This window comes from Oreochromis niloticus, linkage group LG1 (genome assembly GCF_001858045.2).
Source record: "Oreochromis niloticus isolate F11D_XX linkage group LG1, O_niloticus_UMD_NMBU, whole genome shotgun sequence".
In the NCBI taxonomy this organism is placed as follows: Eukaryota; Metazoa; Chordata; class Actinopteri; order Cichliformes; family Cichlidae; genus Oreochromis; species Oreochromis niloticus.
This window is the reverse complement of record NC_031965.2, coordinates 18,535,558-18,554,336: the sequence shown is the minus strand read 5'-3', so window position 1 is coordinate 18,554,336 and position 18,779 is coordinate 18,535,558. Positions and strand designations below refer to the sequence as shown.

Below are 18,779 nucleotides of genomic sequence, written 5' to 3'. Positions count from 1 at the left end.
TTGCTCTTTGTACATCTGTCGCTGAGATATGATGAGAGAAGAAAGGGCAGACCTCAGATATGATTGGTTGGCTGGGAAGCCGTGCAGGCCCTGATATGTCAACACGTTCTCACTCCCAACTCGTCAAATGTGTGACGCATGGTCAGGCTCCCTCTGCTTCACTTATCGACGCGCAGGGTACCCCCCTCGCGTCGAGAATTGACGTGCAGGGTCCTCCTATTGAATACTATGCTGCTCCCTAAACGTTGTTTATTGACGACAAGAGATTTCCGCGCAAGAGCCTGTTGTTCGTATATTTATATATTTCCAAAATCACATTGTAGTGACGTATACTGAACACAATATATTATATAATGTAAACAACTACCTGAGAAACAGCAGATACAGCAGATAAATTAATTATAGGCTATTACTTTTGCATTTATGGAGGGAGAGGTGTATGCTGGGTAATGGCACAGCTAGCGACTGGGTGACTTTATTCACCCGCTTCGGCTGTTATCAGTCCATACAATGGGCGTTATTAGCACAAATCAGTCCCATAGATGTGGGCCATCCACCTGCTAGATTGTTCAGAAGCTTGTTCTCATCCATCCAGATGGAGGATCACTAACAGGAGCGTGGGAAGACTCCAGAATCCACTCTGGCTGGAATCCGGTGGATACAGCAGTGTTACAGGTAAGGTCATTTAAACGGACGGCATTTATAAAATGACTATTAAAAGTCAGCGAGTGTCAATAATGTTAATGTGGTTATGTTAGTAATACACCGAGTGCTAATATAACAGCTTTAAGATGCATTTGTAGATATTATTACGTGTTTTACCGTCTTTATGGTGCTAGCTTAAAGTTACGGTGTAAACGTTAGCTTATATTGTAGTAAAGCTGTTACTGTTGAAACGATGTTAGCACAGAAATATTAGCTTCTGTCATGACTGATGAAGTTACTAGTTAATAAAGTTTCCAGTAAAGTGATTAATCGCAGCCACAGATTGACAGTAAATATTCCGATTAGCTTCAATGCATCTGTAATAAATATGTGCAAATTTCAGTGCTTCGTTTAAACTGTATGATACTTATACTGCCCCAGGGTCAGTGTAAAATACAATCCTAGCTGTGTGAACAAAGCCTGGCTCCTTTAATCCTGCATGACAAACCTCAGGGTGCAGGTTGTTATTACTCTTTCCTGCTGGCACACCTGTCACACCTGAGAGTCAGCTAGAAACTTACAGTGACGTGGACATCATGCAAAGACTGCCAGACTCTGTAATACTGTAAATGATTAGTGACTCAGGTTAACACTAAACTTTAAACAGTACCTCTGTGTCTCTGTGTGTGCTGAACATCTGGAATCAGATTGAGTCAGGCTACATCAGCTGAATCTGTTATTTGTAAATATCAATATTTTTTATTCAGGTGTGGGGATAATATGTAAGACTGCAGTGAAGAGATGTACCAGATTAATCCCTGGCCAAAGGTATCGTACTTAAATCAGACTACTGATCCAGCCACATCAGCCTTTTGTGAGGTCTGTTTAAAGTAGACTTAAAATGAATTCCAGGTTCCTGAGAGGTGGACAGAGAGCACAGAAACACATGTTCATACATACAGCTGTAGCAAGCTTACATTAATTTTAAATAGATTTGTTACTCTGATGTCTGTCTCTCTGTTAGTCCTCTGACAGACTGGTACCTGTCCAGGTGTGCTCTACCTATGACTACTGGGACAGGCTCTAGCTCCTGTAATAGAAATTTTCTATTATTCTAATTTAAAGTATTTAAGTGCTTATGCATATGCTTAGTTGTGACACTGTTATAGACTGTTCAGTGAAAGTTTCTAAAACTAGATGAACTTACTTCAGCATCAGCAGTTTGAGAAAACAACTCCCTTTACAGGTGCTGATAAGGCCAAGGGCACAAAACAGCGTAACCATTGATCTGTTAGGTTTCATAGCGAGGCGTGTGAAGTGTGGTATGATCAGTTTGTAACTTCCTCCCTCTTTCTTGGAATGCAAAGGGGAGTGTGAGCACCACTTCTGTGGCAGAGCTGACATGACTGTGAACTTAGATGTTTGATGTGTGTTGGCTCTGCTGCACGCAGTAATAAATAGCTTGATCACAGCAGATTTTATTTACAAAATTCCACAACGCCCCCCCACCCTCCCACTGTGAACCTGAATTGAATATTCAGAAGAAAATGAATGGATAGACTGACATTTGTTTAAATACTTCTAGAAATCTGAGCTGTTGGTGTGTCCTTGGATTGTGTGGTAATAATATTAGAGCTGGCAATCTTTCTTACTGAATCTCTACTATGAGTCATGTTACCTGAGATTAATTCTATGTTTACCTGACAGCCTGGACAAATGTGCTGTGTGAAGAATGTAAATCAAATCAGATCTTAACTGCTTACATTTAAGGAGCCTGGTCATATTTAATTGTAATATGAACCAATGATTTTCTGATTGCTGATTCTAAGAGAGTCTTTGTGGAAATCCTGTTTGGCTTTTTGTCATTTTACTTCTCTTTTCCGTTTTCCAGAACAGTTCGCCACAGTCGCTGTCCACATGGGTCAGTGGGACCAAGCAGCACTCTGCTAATGTGTGGACTCTGACCAGCAACATCCAGCAAGACCCAGGCAGCGTTTTCTATCTCCCAGCTGGAGTTTTTTGTTTGTCTGTGACTGGAGAGTCAGATTTTTGTTGAAGCTGGAGGAACAGAGAGGTAAGTCAGTTTGTAGAGATCCCTCCCACCCTGGCTTTTATGTGCTAGATTTCATATCTGAAACAGTAATATTTCAGTGACTGCTGCTTATACCACAGGTTAATACATGCTACTGATCCCTGATGGGAGAATCATCACCTCTGCCAACAAAGAAGCCTGGTGGATGTTTGTTTACAGTCTGATGATGGGACATCATGCTCTGCATCTTCAAAGTTTGTCTCTTGATTATTATTCATACACAGTAATGTGAATTATGCTTATATCTAGTATAACTGGACCAACCTGGTGCTCTTCATTTATGGAGGCTGTTGAGTCTGAATGTTGGATGTTGTGTATCTCGTGTTCTCTGGGCTTTGTTGTCCTCAGTCTTTTTGCAGGATCAGAAAACAAAAACAAAACTGATGTTTCTTCTCCAATTGGATGATGATAAGACTGTGACACGGGATGCCACCTTTAGTCTTGTGATGAAGCAAAGCTCAGGAAGAAGTGTAATTAAATGGTACCCACATGTGTGCTGCTGAGAAGGATGTACAGGGGCACCTGCAGCCAAATCCAAGCCTCCTCAGGTTAGTTGTAGTTGCAGAATGCTTTAGGACTGAGACAGCCGAGGCATCAAATGTTTGATTAAAGCGATGAAAAAGAGAAGTTTCTTCCCTGTAATTATCACTTTTTAAAATCTGTAGCAACTTCAGGTCTGTCAGCGTGCTGAGGTCACAGAAACAAGAAAAGCAGCTTCAGACTTTAGAGTGTTGTTTACAGTTTTCTGACATCATGATCTCCCCTGAAGTTTATCACTATTAGGCAAGCAGTAAGTCCACAATACTGTAATGATGATTCTGACTTTGGTCACGGTTGCATAATATTTTAATAATATACAATTATTTTTTGTAATTCATATTTTTTCTGTTAATCAAAAATTTACTTTGTGAAATTTGTATTTGAGAATGCAGAATGTGACAATATATTTTTGTTCAGTATTTAATTTCTTTCAGTTGCAATTGTTAAATCAAAAATAAATAAAAATATATTCTAATTTAGCAAACTAATTTATCAAAAATATATATACATATATCTGTATTAGTTTTTATACATTAATTTGACACCTGTATTGAAAATACCATATTGTATTCATACAGAATCAGTTTGGTATCATTGTTTGTCTGATTGCTGAAACTAAGAGCTAGTTTTGATCTAAAGTATCCAAAGTTGAGCTCTAATGTTTCTTCACCCTTGTGTGTGTGATATGTGATTTCCTACATGCTGACAGAGCAGAGCAGCAGTTTGTGCTCACAGATGGTGACGGTGTGGAGAGACGGTGGTGTTTCCTCAGAAGAACTAGCAGAGTCACAAAGGACACGAGTCCTTCTCACCACCTTGACTTGTTGATCAGTGGATACACTTGTCTCCCCTTTAAAGGAGACACTCTTAGAGAGAGACGATCTGAGTCATCCTTAAATGTTAGTGCTTTCAAATACACAAACATTTTTAAAGGACAAAAACGAACATCCAACTTTGACTGTAATACAATTAAATCTTTGCATGTATGTTTTCAAACTCTCAGATGGACAGGATATCACTATTGGACTGTCTAACCTGCCGGAGCAGCACTGAATGACCACCACACATGATCAGTTCCTGCAACATTCAGCAGCTCTGCTTTTGGTAAGTAGAGTTACCTAACTACAGTAACTTTAAAAACATGATATCCATTTCTAACGGCCTGGTTACTTCCTGTCAGTTATTTTAGAAACCATGTGGTCACCTGACCTAACGCTGTTTCTTCTTCTTCCCCTTAATGTTGAAGTGTCAAATGTCAACCAGCTGGAGAGGAAACTACACCAGTGTACTGGGATGTTTCACCAACACGTGCCAGACGCTGTTCCTTCATGGTGACATCACCAGAGACGGCCCCGCCCACCTCAGGACCTCGCCATTGATCATGATGATTATAATGATGACAGCGAGCGGAACTAAGACTGTAAAAATCAGAATGTTTAGATGCTTTCTAATTATTAATGAATACTGAGAGCCTCTTTCTGTGTTTTGTCTGTTTTGGGGTTTTTTTTACCTCATTTGTTACTAACAAAGTTCACCAAACTCACACAGTTTACATTCTGTATGTTTCCATCTTTACCAGCCACACTCTACCCGCAATTAAGAAAATAATCCTTAGAAATTGTCGTTTTTCTCTTTTGTAATTTTGTAATTCAGTGAATATACGGCGCTGCTTCCTTTAATTGCGTCTCACATTGCTTTAAGTTTTTCCAGTGTCCAGTTATTTTTTACTGTTGTTTGAATTCTCTGTATGTTTGACCCTGTAGACTGTTTGATGGACTGCTTGTCTTCCTGTTTGTAACCGCCGCCTGTTTTTGACTAAAGATTTGGATTTCTGACTTTAACACAGCCTCTGCGTGTCCTCCCTTTGTGTCCTCTTCCTCTGTGAATGTGTTGCATGTGTCACACATTCATTTTATTAACAGCTTTCCCACAGTCAGTTGCATCAGCATTCATTCACAGCACATTGCAGAAGGATTCAGATTAATACAGTGATCTTATAGTCAGAATTATCCTGACAGACTGCCACTGTAAATTATCTTTCATCAGGTCAATTTTAAAGTTCAGTATTTCAAAGCAGGCGTTATGAAGAATCATACTGGCATTAGGACTGTAACAATATGTACTTACAAAGTCAAAGTTTTTTAATTATGCTAGAATATTGGAAGACAATCAGCTTTTAGTGTTTTCTGCATATTAATTATACTGAAATAGAGATGGTGACCCTAACTGTACAGAAGCACTAAACAACTGACAATCTAACAAACATTATTGGCCTGAGCCGTCATGCACTGTGAGTCTGATCCTGTGCTGTGAGAGTCTGATAAGCATGTTTCTGGTCAATTTGGAAGAAATAATATCACAATGTTGATCTTTTTTTCAATATTCCTTCTCTTTTACAACATAAACTGTGATCAAAGCTACTTGTAATACACAGCATGTAATAATAGTGACAGTCCAGTGCATTGTGGTCTGTTGAGCTAGGGTTAGGGTTAGCAATTCAGACATATGTAATCAATCTCTTGCTGGATATAACAAACACCTAGGAATTCATATTATAATTTGATTTTCATGAAATATTCATATTCAGTATCAGTCATTTTATATTATAACCATGTATCCACCCAGGCTCATGGTGGGGCAGGGCTCTGTCCTGGGATGCTTGAGTGAAAGGTAATGTACACCCTGACCAGGTATCCAGTCTGTCAGAATTGTTTTCAATATTTGGTTCAAAAATATGAGTGAAAACAAAAATCCAACTAGGATTCTTGCATATGATGAATGAAGTCTGTCTTTGACCGTATTGTCCAGCTGATCCATCAAACCCCCAGCAGGTAAACCTTATTCATGACATAACACAGTAACAATGTAAAAAATTAAACAGCAAGTCTAAATGTAAAGAGCATTCTAAACTCCTCTTCAATAAACTATATGGATGTGCAGAGAGTCATTCAGGACTGTAAAACGTGAACTACAGAACCCAGAGTCTTCATCATTAAATCTCTGGTTGCTTCATTTTTCTATCCTATCTCAGATACTTTAAAGGTTTTAGTAAAGTTGCATTCTCATGGTGAGGCAAAGTGTTTTATGTGTGTGTGCGTGTGTGTCATGAACGGCTATAAAAGCCCTTTAATTACAGAACAAAGCGGGGTTTGAGTTCGAGTTACGGCAGACTGTCGCTACTTCTAAATGGAACGCAGCCTTCCTACGGCGGACAGCTAATAACAGGAATCGGACGCGCGGTCCACCCTAGTCCACAGCAACCACCATAGCAACAGCCTAGCATGACTTTAAAAACATATTCTGTCTTCATAACTATCAAAAACGTGAAATGATTTGTAAAGCATGAAATGGCGGTATCTTTGGAAGCTGTTTACATAGCTAATAATATACGATGTAACCATGGAGACAGTCAGTCACGTGAGCTAGCGGTGCATGTTTACTACAGTGATTAAGGTGATTGTGTGCACAGCGTCCACACGCTGCAGAGGGTAAAGACATTACTTCAGTATTGTTTTCTATTTATATATGTTTGCCTTCTGTTGACCATCACCTCAGGTTCACCATTACAGTTTCAGCATACAGATGCACACTGTCTAAATGTGAACACATTCAAAAAAAATCATGTCTCAGAAATAACCACAGCTGTTCATGTTTGTCATTAAAGTTTTATTTGTAAGAAAATTGTGAACTTCAAATTGTGTATCAAATCAAAGAACATTTGACAAGTCTGAGTCATTCCTTTGTCCTGTGAGAGCTGGAATAAATATATATCCTGACAGTTACAGTTGAAACAGTAGAGACAGGTAGAAATGGGATCAGATTAATCTTTGCTTAGTCAGACACGTCCTGTGTTGGCCTTAACCCAAATTTCCCTCGGGGTCAACCTTCAGGATCAATAAAGTTTTATTGAATTGAATTGAATCATATTAAAAAACAAACAATAGAACGATTTTGCATCCATTTCCAAATTGTAGTAAAGCAGCCCAGTCTCATAAATAGGTAACAGAAATGTCTCTAATGTAGACGTGTACAGTCTAGTGTAAGCATTAAAAGACCATAAAGGAAACACTAACATTTATGTGAAACTAATTGTAATAAAAAATGAACAGGTGATTTACAGATTTATAAGAAAGAATCTGAAAACAACACTTTTTTGGTCTAAGTGGTCAAAGTAGAAAACAGAACTGATGTTCAAGAACAAACCGTAGCTGCACTGATATTACACATCTCCATTGTTGTGGTGAACAATGTTGCTTTTAAAACCACATGCAGTGTGTGACCATGACTGTCCACTGAGACCATGAACGCCACTTCGCTGAAGTCTTCTTCTTCTTCTTCTTCTTGCCATCAGAATGGAAGCAGACAGAGCACGAGCTGCTTTGATCTACTGAAAGGAAAAAGCAGAACATATGAGCTGAAACCATTAAGATAGAAACAATCGTTCAATGCAGTGTCTCACATAGCTTAGCCTGTTACAACTGTTGATACAAGCTCAGTACAGTTAACACAGGGAACTCCAGTGTGGGAACTAGTGGCTTTAGGTTGATAGTCATTTAACTTTCATGCATTCATTCATTTAATTCAGGAGGAAGAAATGTCAGGTTGGTGCAGGCTGGTTACATGCATTTGGTCCCATGCTGTCTTTAACTAAATGACTTGGTTCACTTTATGTCTGGGCTGTATGTGGGGTTATATCTTGTTAATTGGGCAGGAGTACCTGTTCCCTGTTAGGCTTAGAAAGTTTCTCCATAAACAGAGCTTCTAACTCTTATAGCTTTTAGCACATCTGTAGCTGTGCAGGCTGACAGGTTTTTAGTGGCTCTTTTTACCCCACACTGGTTGTGAGTGTGTAAATACCCCCACTAGTTCTTTTGGGTTGCAGTTAACTTGGGAGGAAGGGGTGGGTCTGCCAGGACTAGATGACTAAAAATGATCTGTGATACATAAATTTCATAATGCATGCAGATATCTCTATCAATTAAACCAGGTCTGAGTGCTGCCATTTTTTACATTCAGTTATTTCTCTTAGAAATGTTGGATCTAAATAATGAATGTGTTACAGTTAAAGTGACACTGGTCAGTGCAAATGGCTCATTGGGACACAGAAACCTTTATATTAGATACCATCACCTGATATCGAGTGTCAAACAATATCAAAGCTGTAAAAGCTGTTTACAGTCAGAATTTATAAAAACTATGATTGTAAATAAATTCAAACAAGTGAGCTTTTCTCTTCGTGCTGAATATCAACACTGTGATTTCTCAGACTGTAAGATAGAATTTACTAAATGGTTGATATACATGAAAAATATGTCCATATTCACAAATGACCATAAGAGCCAGTAGAATTAATTCAACTGGACACTCAAAAGACGTCCTTAAATGCTCTTTAAGTGGCAGAACAAATGAACAAACAGTTAATCGCTTACTTGAGATGAAATCTGCTCAGCTACTTTGAAAACAGCTTCTAACTGGTTCCTCCTTTAACAGGATGACTTCTCAGGGGTAAGGCCATCATGCAGTCCAGCAACCTTTATGGTTCTGCTTTGATTCACCAGGAACTATTAGGGAAACCTTTCAGCGCCTCCTGTGAAAGACAGGGATAAACACAAACATTTATTAACATGTTCCACAGTCTTCCAGTTTGATTTTCTCATCCTGTGGACAACAACGTACAGAGATGCAGGTTTATGTTAACTTTTGTAAGGTTTCTTTACTGAACACATCCAGCTGCAGCTCCACTGTGATCCTGAACTGGATAAGCGCTTAAGAAAATATGTCAATAAATGGACAAACATCAACTTACTATATTTATCCAAACAGACTGGACCAATAATGCTTCACTGAGTTAGAGACTTTAACAGACTCTTCTATGTAAGAATGTCTCGTGCTGATGGACCTGCAAACTTGACAACAAAGGTTTTTCAGACTACATGTAACTGTCCTCTATGTCAGCTAACACATTTACATTCATGTCACACTTATTTCTGCTTTCTCATTTTTATCATTATTACTTACATTTTGATTGGATACCTTGAGTTTGTAAAAGATCAGATTACATAATTGGGATACAATTCAATAAAATTCATGTATCCAATTCAGGGTTGCGGGAGGATGAAGCCTATCCCAGCTGATACAGGACAAAGACAGGCTGCCAGTTATCGCAGGGCTAAGACAATACGTGTAACAGAAAATCCACTTAAATGTTTGATATTTCTAATCGATCGTGGCTCAAGAGTTGGGAGTTCGCCTTGCAATCGGAAGGTTGCCGGTTCGATCCCCGGCTCGGACGGTCTCGGTTGTTGTGTCCTTGGGCAAGACACTTCACCCGCTGCCTACTGGTGGTGGTCAGAGGGCCCGGTGGCGCCAGTGTCCGGCAGCCTCGCCTCTGTCAGTGCGCCCCAGGGTGGCTGTGGCTACAACGTAGCTTGCCATCACCAGTGTGTGAATGTGTGTGTGAATGGGTGGATGACTGGATATGTAAAGCGCTTTGGGGTCCTTAGGGACTAGTAAGGCGCTATATAAAATACAGGCCATTTAATAATAATCATAATTATGACTATTAATTAAAATATTATTTAAAAGTTTCTTTATAAATACATTTGAATTTTTTTATAACCCCTAGAATATAAACCTGAGCTGTTTCAGATTCTGACCTCTGACCTCAGTGACAGGCTGTGTCCTCACTGCAGCTCCCTCTTGGAAGTACGTCTGCTTCTTGTCTTCCCCCAGTGATGACCGCCTGCCCTTAATATCACGTACTGTACCTGAGGAACAAAACAGGACAAACACTTGCCTTCATTTAAGAAGTACATTCATACAGAGATAATCTATGGAAACACACTAGTTTACCCTTTGGGAGGAATCAGTTCCTGTGAAACATTTCTGTAAATCAACATCGTGGAGAATGAAATGAGTTCTTCAGGTGACTCAGCAGATCCACACTGACAAATGAAACTTCTGTGGAAGAAGAATCAGGATTTTTTTGATTTCCAATCCAGTTAAACTATTAAGGATGAAGTAGGAGTCCTCATCTTTGCTCTTCTGAAATCTTTGTTAAACAACAACAAACATAAATTAGTAACAAAAATACAGCTGAGTAGAGGCTCTACAAATCACCAGCAGCCATAAATTAATTAATTAATAAATAAATGTAAATTTTAATCGTCAAATGTTTCTGAGCCGTCTTCAACCTGCTTTTAACACATTAAAGTCCCACAGTCAATGCAGCCTGACTCAATCCTAAATGTTCAGCACACACAGAGACACAGAGGTACCGTTTAAAGTTTAGTGTTAACCTGAGTCACTGATCATTTACAGTATTACAGAGTCTGGCAGTCTTTGCATGATGTCCACGTCACTGTAAGTTTCTAGCTGACTCTCAGGTGTGACAGGTGTGCCAGCAGGAAAGAGTCATAATAACCTGCATCCTGAGGTTTGTCATGCAGGATTAAAGGAGCCAGGCTTTGTTCACACAGCTAGGATTGTATTTTACACTGATCCTGGGTCAGTATAAGTATCATACAGTTTAAACGAAGCACTGAAACTTGCACATATTTATTACAGATGCATTGAAGCTAATCGGAATATTTACTGTTAATCTGTGGCTGCGATTAATCACTTTACTGGAAACTTTATTAACTAGTAACTTCATCAGTCATGACAGAAGCTAATATTTCTGTGCTAACATCGTTTCAACAGTAACAGCTTTACTACAATATAAGATAACGTTTACACCGTAACTTTAAGCTAGCACCATAAAGACGGTAAAACACGTAATAATATCTACAAATGCATCTTAAAGCTGTTATATTAGCACTCGGTGTATTACTAACATAACCACATTAACATTATTGACACTCGCTGACTTTTAATAGTCATTTTATAAATGCTGTCCGTTTAAATGGTCTTACCTGTAACACTGCTGTATCCACCGGATTCCAGCCAGAGTGGATTCTGGAGTCTTCCCACGCTCCTGTTAGTGATCCTCCATCTGGATGGATGAGAACAAGCTTCTGAACAATCTAGCAGGTGGATGGCCCACATCTATGGGACTGATTTGTGCTAATAACGCCCATTGTATGGACTGATAACAGCCGAAGCGGGTGAATAAAGTCACCCAGTCGCTAGCTGTGCCATTACCCAGCATACACCTCTCCCTCCATAAATGCAAAAGTAATAGCCTATAATTAATTTATCTGCTGTATCTGCTGTTTCTCAGGTAGTTGTTTACATTATATAATATATTGTGTTCAGTATACGTCACTACAATGTGATTTCGGAAATATATAAATATACGAACAACAGGCTCTTGCGCGGAAATCTCTTGTCGTCAATAAACAACGTTTAGGGAGCAGCATAGTATTCAATAGGAGGACCCTGCACGTCAATTCTCGACGCGAGGGGGGTACCCTGCGCGTCGATAAGTGAAGCAGAGGGAGCCTGACCATGCGTCACACATTTGACGAGTTGGGAGTGAGAACGTGTTGGACGGAGATGTCCACACACTTTACTGAAGTAAAAGCACTAATGGTTAAAAAAAAAGACTCAGTCGTGACTAAATGTTTTGTTGTGTAAGAGTAGCAAGTATGATTTTGCAATTAATATGTTTGTCAATTGACTAATTCTGTTAGAGCTGTGAGAAAATCTAGTATGAGTGCACAGGGTTCAGATATCAGAGTTCAGAAAGTTGTAAAGCTTCATCCATGTGCTCAAAACATGTTTTATCTAAAGTACATGAGCATTTGTTTCTGCGTCGCTTCAACCTGAATGTGTTCTCATTGTCGGTCAACGTGAACAGTTAACATCATTTTCAGCATCACTGTCAACTGCAGCTATCAAATATAACATGAGGCATAATGTGATGTTGTTAAAACTGAGGGTCCGTGCAGTGGATTCACTCAGAAACCGAGTGATTGTAAACACAGCTGTTAAAGACCTCAGAGTGAGAGTGGGTAAACGTACCTGTAGAGCTGCCGTGGATGCAAAGGTCATGCTTTGGTTATTTATCTTCATAAGGCATTTGAAACGTATGAATGTCGAGACAATCACTAGAAATGATTTGAGGTGATTTGAAAGTGAAAAAAAAACTAAATATGTAACACTCAAGATAAGCTGTCATATAGAGTGGACGTAGGTGGACTTGGTGTAGCAGAAAATGTTGCTTTCTTGTGTGGTTTACCAGAAACAGATAAGAAGAAATGTGTATCATATGTCTGAGTATTTAATCCTGTTGACATATTTTGCCCACTGTATTTGTATTTAAAAACATGCACAGGTTATATTTTCATTCACTTTAATGCATTGCTGTGAATAAATTATTTGAATAAAATCTGATTCGAAGAGTTGATTTGTGTGCCTTCGTGGTTTGTTAACCAAGTCTTGTAATTTCACCTGCATTTGTCCAGGTTGCACGGCTGAAAACAGTCCTGATCTCATTTTCTTGATTTGTGACTCTTGAACTCTATGATGTGTGGCATTTGTTTTGTCTTGTCCAGAGAGTGATGGAACTAGAAGCAGATGCAATGGGACATGAGCTACTTTTTGTGGATGAGGCCGGTTTTAACCTCAGTAAAACCAGGAGACGTGGCAGGAACATTATTGGACACCGTGCCATCATCAATGTCCCAGGACAACGTGGTGGTAACATAACCATGTGTGCAGCTATAAGCCAAAATGGTGTTGTTCACCATCATGCAACCATAGGCCCATACAACACTGCACACATTATTGCATTCCTGGACACCTTGCATGACATGCTCACTGTTCAGAGACCAGAGCAGACCCGATATGTCATCATATGGGACAATGTTAGTTTCCATAGGGCTGCTTTGGTCCGCAACTGGTTTACAGACCACCCATCCTTCATGGCACTCAACCTCCCTCCATACTCTCTGTAAAAAGATTTTTATTAAATGCATTGCTGTTTGTGATTCATATTGCTTGCCAGAAGCTCGTCCTTGGACGGGCAGCTGGGCAGGAGAGCACGCCCGTGTCTGTGTAACATGTTCTGATAAAAAGAGGAACGGCATGTTCCGGTAAGATAACCATTCTTTTCTGTGTGTAATCATCTTTCTTTTTTACGCGGAAGCGCACCGCCCTGTTGTGTGGGCACCAGTGACTATAAATGCACGAATAAAGAAGTACACTGTGTGACTCTCACTTGAGACGTTCACCCATGTACATGTGATTAAGTATTTTGTCTCACTGTGTTTCTGTTTACCTTGGCAGACTTCTGTTCGGGATTTTCCCTTAACACTCTCCATTCTTAAATCCCATCGAGGAGTTCTTCTCTGCCTGGCGCTGGAAAGTGTACGACCGTCATCCTCATCAACAGGTAGCCCTTTTACAGGCAATGGAGGAGGCATGTGGAGATATTGATCACGCATCATGTCAGGCCTGGATACGTCATTCAAGGAGATATTTTCCCCGGTGCCTTGGACTGGAGGATATCGCATGCAATGTGGACGAAATTTTGTGGCCGGACTCAGAAAGACGACATGATGTAGGCCGATTGTCTTTTTTTTCCCTTTTTTGGGGGAAATTCCTATTTTGTGTTCTGACTTTGTCTTGGTTTTGATGAGTGTGAATAAACACCAATACTTGAAGTTTGGATCCTTGTATGTTTACATGATACTATGACAAAAGTGTGACCTCAAATTGACATCTGTACACAGAGAAAGCAAAAGCCAGATGTGTTTTGTATTCATACAATCAGTGTGCAGTTGGCGCATTGTGTGCTTAGTAGATGATGGCTTGTGTGTACTGTTTGATACGAAAACACCATTTTTACGAAGGTGTGAAGAGTTAATCTAGCTGTGTTCGCTTTTGCAAGGGAACTACAATGTTTTGATAATTGGGTGACAGGTTTTCTTATTTGTGTGTAGAGTTTTGCAAAAATAGCCAATAGTTACAGAAAAATGTGCTTAAGCAATCAGAAAAAACTGTAACTGTTTCGTCCTGACCCCAAAACTGTTCGAAAACCTGAAACTTCTGGATTTCTAACTGTTAAACTGGGGTTAAACTGACCTCCCAGCCCATTGTTCATTCAGTGGTCCTAGTTTCAGTCATTGTGCAAATGTACTGTTTATAAGGTTGGGGAAACCTGCAGTCAGCTGAGACTGAAGAAGCCACTTGGATGAGTAATGAAACATTTCTCCCACTGAAAATGCTACGTCCAGATGAACAGAATCAACTTTAATAAAGACAGTAAATAAAGACCAGCATGCAATTCATATCATTTGTTCCTTTTAACCAGGACAGCCAGCAGGAGGACGGAGACAATTGGAAGGATAATGTAAACCACCAGCTCCAAACTTTCTGGAAATCCTAATTCCAGTCCATAAACACTGTTGTCCTAGAGATCAGCAAAGAAGAATTCATGATATATTTGTCAGCACTTTCAGAACTTCCATATTCATCTATAAGCCCTAACATTCATGTAAGAGATGTGCAAATTAATGCAGACTGCTAATGATGTACAGTTAAGAAATGTACCTTAGACCCCCCCCCCCAAAAAAAACCCAACAAGATTTTATTCACAATAAAACATTAAAAACAAATCAAATATTTAAACTGAAAAAATGTACCATTTAAACAAAAAACGGCCCTCATTCACTAACAGCGCATAAATTATGTGTCAGAATCAGTGTTGGGTAAGTTACTTTAAATTAGTAACTTAGTTACATTACTAGTTACTTCTATAAAAAGTAACTCATTACTTTCAGAGTAACTAGTTACTAGGGAAAGTAACTTTGGATTTACTCAGAATTCTCTGGTTAATGTGTTGCTTCCGTAACTGGATACCCAGCAAGATTGCCAGTCTTCTAGCTTGCTTACTTGCCACAAGTGCACTGTGCCACCTACCAATAGAAAGGAAAAAATAATGTGCACATTTCCACGAGAGAAATCCCACGCATGGACCGTCGTTGACCGCTGCATGATTCTAGCCTGTTTTTTACATCCAACTCAAAAACTGCAGTCGTGGTGCTTTCGATTGTACTCAGAACTCGGAAATTCTGCCTTCTGAATAGGAAGATGTAGGTAACACCAGACTGCAGATGAGCTGCATACAGAGCTGGACTGGGACAAAAAATCAGCCCGGGCATTTTGACTAGAGACCGGCCCGCCATTATGGGAAAAATCATAAAGCCTTCGAATGAAAACAAACACTGTTGTGACAGTGATGTACACTGTTCTGATGGTATATATGTATCAATCTATCAATTGTTTGTTGTAAGACTCAGATAATTATTTTTTTTAAAGCGAGACATTTTAAATGAGAATAAGAAAGAAAAGTATTTCCTTGTGCCCACCTCTCCCTGTTAATGCCCTACATGGACCCCTGGCAAAACTTTGCTAGACCCGCCCCTGCACAGTTACCAGCTGTCAGCTGCTTAGAAAAGGATCCTGGTCTTATTTGTCTCTCAGAAACAGTTCATAACTTCCCTTCAACTCATTCATGTCACCTAAAAGGTAAACCTGTTTCTCCATCACCTGTTCAGCTCTGATGATTCAGTAAGGACATCTCCTGGTTTCATCTTCTTGTTTCCCTCTCACCACATATCCAAACCGACATCCTGACCAGCAGCTTTACAGCTGTGGCTCCAGCAAACATCAGCTGATACTAGAAATTAATATTAAATAAATTCTAACAACAGCTGATCAAGCTTAAACTGCTGCTGTTGTTTAGCGCGCTGGTTTCTTCTTTCTGGCGCAAAGTGGCCGATAAACAACCAAGAGAGAAAAGCCGACCAGCTGATCATTGATCAGTTTCATGATTGAAGTAGCAACAGGAGAGGGAGGGGAGAGAATGAGAGAAGAAGAGGCAGCTGTGCAGCTTCAGCTTTGTGTCTTTTTCATTGTAGCTGAAGTCCGGGACAAACTGTGTTCCTTTTCACCTCAATACGAAACGCGTAATATTTTCTCTGAATACCAGAGGATTCTGTTTTTTACGGGAGGGTTGGAAACTCTATTTTGTTCATACGGTTAATTATTAAAGTTCAACATCAGTAACACAGCACCCACCTAGGGTTGCCAACTTCCTGAAAAATAAATAAGGGACACCTCGTGGCCAGGGCCGGGCGACCCAATTGTCTTCACCCTTCCCTGTGTGGTGAATTTTTTTTAGCTCTTTTTTTGTGTGTGAAATTGTTTTTTTAACCATTTGACTTGAAGTTGATTTAAGTAGATGCATATTCTTTGTGATATGAACACATGGGAAACAAATGATCATTTAGCCATTTATTTTTAACGCAAAATGACAACATTAACACAATAAAATAGGTCTCTTTCCTAAACGAAAGACTGGTACGCTTCACTTTTTGTGCAAAATGACAAAATTAATACAAAGAACTCTGTCCTGCTTAACCTAAAATTATATAAATTAATAGAAAACAATAGAAAGAAAAACATTCTTGTAACAGCGCACATTTAGTGCAATTAGAAAAGTGCAAACAAAGTCTGTGGAACACCTGTAAACACAATATTTGTGCCTCAAAGGCCTTGACTGTAGCTGAAAGTTGAAGTAAAAAAACCCCCCCAACAAACTCATGAACTCAAAAGCTCAATGCTACATTATGTGGAAAGAGACTACTTTTTCCATTTGTATTTTTTTGAGCTCTTGCTGCAGTTAGGAGTTGTTTGTCTTTCAGTACTGCAGAGTAAAACTCTGAGCAAGACATATCATAATTTAGACTGACAATGAGCTCACTTCTAATTAACTCAGTAGAACATTTGTTCCGCACATCAGTCCACTTATTCTTCTCCTCAAACCCAGTGGAAGATGGGATGCTGAGTACAAAGGATACAACAGCCTGCATATTGGGGAGGTCAGCTGCCTGAAGAATTTCCATCCACTTCTCTGCTGTTCCCTCGGACTGCCATTTTTCCTTCTCCTGATGTTCTTTGGTGAGGTGCTCCAGAAGGCTGGTTGCAGTGACACACTCTTCATAAAGCTCATCCATAGAGATGTTTAACCTGCCAATAGAGATGAGAAGTTGACCTAAATCCTAAGTGGTACATAGAACATTTACAGTGGTAAATAAATGGAAAAAAATGTATTGTATATGGTTATAACGTTGTATAGCATTTAAACAATACAATGAGTATAGTTTATTTATTATGTATTTATCCATCCTTATATTAAGTATATGAACTCTTTGAATTTGTAAACTAGTGTATAAAAGATTACATGTGTGTGGATATACACTCCAAACAAAGTTAATGATTATGGTTTTATTTATATATGTTATCTATCAATTGTATTTATTTATTTTTAACCATCAATACTATTAAAACATGGTTTATCATTTCACTGGCAAATGTTTTCTTCTTACCTGCCAGCCAGGTGAATCCGTTCAATGATCTTCTCCATGTCATCAAAGGAAATCTTCCCAGATGCTAGAGAGAGGGGCTGCAGGTGGAAAAGCCAGTTTTCTTCTGAAAAGTCAAACCACTGCCGGACATAACTGATGGCAGTGTCTAGGCACCATCAGCATCAGATGGCGAGAGACGCTGGAGCTTTTGTCTTGTTAGGTACCCGTAGAACCCATCATCTCTTCTCTGAATAAGTCTTTTCAGGAAGCACTCCATGATGGAATAAAGGTCAACAGACGTGGTTACATTCTTCTCTTTTTTCACAGTGTTATGAACAATATGTGCATGGCAGTTGCCACGACGGATCTCACTGTTGGTCTCTTTCAATTTTGTGAAGACTGAGTTGTGAATGCCATAATTTACATTTGCATTGTCAGCACTGAATGCAGAAACCTGATCTAAGGATAGCCCCCTTTTTCAAGAGAGCTTTGTATTATTTTTACTATTCCCTCTGCAGACTCATCTGGATTTTCAACAAAATCCAATATCTTGTTGACAACTCCAGCCTCTGGTGTAAAAAACTGCAAGGCCAAGGGAAACATCTTCCGATTTCCCTTATTTGAAGCATCAGTGTGAAGAGAGAATGGGAGTGGAGTTGCACCACTTTTCAATTTTTTGATCACCTCTTCTATTGCTTTTGGAGACAGGACATCTGTGACAACTGCTTCAGCTTTCGTCCTCCCACAGGACATCTTCTTGGCAATACTGGAGTCATTCAGCGTTCGTACAGTCAGTTTGAGTGCACAGTCAGCCGAGTTATAACTTAAACCGTGCTTTACAGTGTGGTAGATATGGGTCACCTCTGCAGCAGTCACCTATAAAATAGAAATATATATATATTACAGTATATCTGTATAGTTTGTGTAGTTTATCAACTGACTTTAAAGTATAAATTACGCATGCAACTTGTAAGAAATGGGTATGGTCATATATATGTATGTTTTCAATATAATGTGTATTCTTTATATATATTCAATTCAATAATACTTTATTAATCCCAGAGGGAAATTAGGTGTTATTGCAGCTCAGACTAATCAAGTCTTCAAAGAGTTGTTAAAGACCGCAATCACTGTGGGAAGGAAGGATCTCTGCCTTGCCTTGAAACTGAAGTCTCTTCTGTGTCAAC

At 39.3% G+C, this 18,779-nt stretch overlaps 3 long non-coding RNA genes across 6 annotated transcripts; 2 read left to right on the top strand and 1 right to left on the bottom strand.

Moving 5' to 3' along the window:
• Window positions 1–616: 616 nt before the first annotated feature.
• Window positions 617–3,108, top strand: LOC109202837 (uncharacterized). Its single transcript, XR_002062810.2, has 3 exons — window positions 617–675; window positions 2,537–2,719; window positions 2,818–3,108. It is a non-coding gene; the product is annotated as an uncharacterized LOC109202837 (long non-coding RNA).
• Window positions 3,109–3,167: 59 nt separating this feature from the next.
• LOC109202829 (uncharacterized) lies at window positions 3,168–5,118 on the top strand. 2 transcript variants are annotated; one of them, XR_002062800.2, is made up of 5 exons: window positions 3,168–3,285; window positions 3,403–3,527; window positions 4,000–4,176; window positions 4,281–4,381; window positions 4,524–5,118. It is a non-coding gene; the product is annotated as an uncharacterized LOC109202829 (long non-coding RNA). The 2 variants fall into 2 exon arrangements; XR_002062797.2 differs by having other exon boundaries at window positions 3,987–4,176.
• A 1,804-nt stretch (window positions 5,119–6,922) lies between these two features.
• Window positions 6,923–11,253, bottom strand: LOC109201932 (uncharacterized). 3 transcript variants are annotated; one of them, XR_002061876.2, is made up of 4 exons: window positions 11,191–11,253; window positions 9,934–10,044; window positions 8,707–8,864; window positions 6,923–7,664 (listed from the first exon to the last, which is right to left on the bottom strand). It is a non-coding gene; the product is annotated as an uncharacterized LOC109201932 (long non-coding RNA). The 3 variants fall into 3 exon arrangements; XR_003219426.1 differs by having other exon boundaries at window positions 6,923–7,661; XR_002061877.2 differs by lacking the exon at window positions 6,923–7,664 and having other exon boundaries at window positions 8,611–8,864; window positions 9,941–10,044.
• Window positions 11,254–18,779: the final 7,526 nt, after the last annotated feature.